Genomic DNA, 2,500 nt, shown 5'->3' on the forward strand with positions numbered 1-2,500 from the left:
CTCAGATGACGAAAGAATCATCCTATGCCCCGGAAGATAGATTATTACGAGCCATACTTGGCATTCAGGTATCCACTGCAAAGGAAACTTGTCTAAAATTGCCTATAGGTGGCAGAGGTCGAGTTATTGATGTGAGATGGATCCGGAAAAAGGGGGGTTCCAGTTATAATCCAGAAATGATTCGTGTATATATTTCACAGAAACGTGAAATCAAGGTAGGTGATAAAGTCGCTGGAAGACATGGGAATAAAGGTATCATTTCAAAAATTTTGCCTAGACAAGATATGCCTTATTTACAAGATGGAACGCCTGTTGATATGGTCTTCAACCCATTAGGAGTACCTTCACGAATGAATGTAGGACAGATATTTGAATGCTCGCTCGGGTTAGCGGGGGATCTGCTAGACAGGCATTATCGAATAGCACCCTTTGATGAGAGATATGAGCAAGAGGCCTCCAGAAAACTAGTGTTTCCTGAATTATATGAAGCCAGTAAGCAAACAGCGAATCCATGGGTATTTGAACCCGAGTATCCGGGAAAAAGCAGAATATTTGATGGAAGAACAGGAGATCCTTTTGAACAACCTGTTATAATAGGAAAGTCCTATATCCTGAAATTAATTCATCAAGTTGATGATAAAATCCATGGGCGTTCCAGTGGACATTACGCGCTTGTTACACAACAACCCCTTAGGGGAAGGGCCAAGCAAGGGGGGCAACGGGTAGGAGAAATGGAAGTTTGGGCTCTAGAGGGATTTGGTGTTGCTCATATTTTACAAGAGATGCTTACTTATAAATCTGATCATATTAGAGCTCGTCAGGAAGTACTTGGTACTACGATCATTGGAGGAACAATACCTAAACCCGAGGATGCTCCAGAATCCTTTCGATTGCTCGTTCGAGAACTACGATCTTTGGCTCTGGAATTGGAATCATTTCCTTGTATCTGAGAAGAACTTCCAGATTAATAGGCAGGAAGCTTGATCGGAATGAATCAGAATTTTTCTTCTATGATTGACCGATATAAACATCAACACCTTCGAATTGGATTAGTTTCTCCTGAACAAATAAGTGCTTGGGCCAATAAAATCCTACCTAATGGAGAGATAGTTGGAGAGGTGACAAAACCCTATACTTTTCATTACAAAACCAATAAACCAGAAAAAGATGGATTGTTTTGTGAAAGAATTTTTTGGCCTATAAAAAGTGGAATTTGTGCTTGTGGAAACTATCGAGTAATCGGAGATGAAAAAGAAGACCCGAAATTTTGTGAACAATGCGGGGTCGAGTTTGTTGATTCTCGGATACGAAGATATCAAATGGGATACATCAAACTGGCATGTCCAGTAACTCATGTGTGGTATTTGAAACGTCTTCCTAGTTATATCGCGAATCTTTTAGATAAACCTCTTAAAGAATTAGAAGGCCTAGTATACTGCGATGTGTGATTTGATCAAAATTAGTATTTTACAGATTGGGAATAAGAAACTGTCATCCCATTCAATCCAATTGGGATGCCCTGACTCTGACATGTCTCTTGGTGGAGTAACATGAAGCTCAGAATTATGGGTGTATTTAAGACTCCCAAATAAAAGGGGAATTGATCTATGGTCGATTCCGTAAGAGATAAATAGGAATTGCTAGTTGTACCTCGTGAAAAAGACTTCTTTCGTGGAATTAAGCATTCCATTTCTTTGAGTTTAGAAAGAAATTCTGTTCCAATAAGCAAATGTAGGCATGGTTACAAGGGCCTATTCATCGCATATAGGCTTTAATTTAAAGGGCATCATGTCATAACCGTCGAGGTGAAGTAGAGACCTAAAAGATCAAATGGAATGATACATAGACAAGTAAATTCCTTATGAATTCCAAGGTATTCTTTTAAGGGGATTCAGCATTCGAAGGAAAGTAGACTACTCAAGAATTTAACATTTCATTTATGTCGTAATTGAAGAAGGAATTCAGAAATCTAAATAAAAGATCTAACTAAAAGAAAAGAAGAATGAATCAATGAAATGTTGGTTGGCCCTGACTGGGAACTTGAGTAAGGAGTAGATCTTTGGGGGTTTTCTAGAACAAAATTTGAAAGTGAGAACCCCTTTCTTTATCTTTATTTGGTTGTAACTACTTGAGCTGGATGAGAGGAAACCTTCACGTCCGGTTTTGAAGGGGGGACAATCCTATCGGAACCTATCCCAATTTTTCTTTTGCTAGGACCGTAGCTAAAAAACCTACTTTCTTACGATTACGAGGTTCATTCGAATATGAAATCCAATCCCGGAAATACAGCATCCCACTTTTTTTTACTACTCAAGGCTTCGATACATTTCGAAATCGAGAAATCTCGACTGGAGCAAGTGCTATCAGAGAACAATTAGCCGATCCGGATTTGCGACTTATTACAGATTATTCGTTGGTAGAATGGAAAGAGTTAGGGGAAGAAGGGCCCACTGGTAATGAATGGGAAGATAGAAAAATTGGAAGAAGAAAGGATTTTTTG

The sequence above is a fragment of the Eschscholzia californica genome, unplaced genomic scaffold (assembly GCF_041429995.1).
Source record: "Eschscholzia californica isolate CP2 unplaced genomic scaffold, dmEscCali1.0.p SCAF_132, whole genome shotgun sequence".
In the NCBI taxonomy this organism is placed as follows: domain Eukaryota; kingdom Viridiplantae; phylum Streptophyta; class Magnoliopsida; order Ranunculales; family Papaveraceae; genus Eschscholzia; species Eschscholzia californica.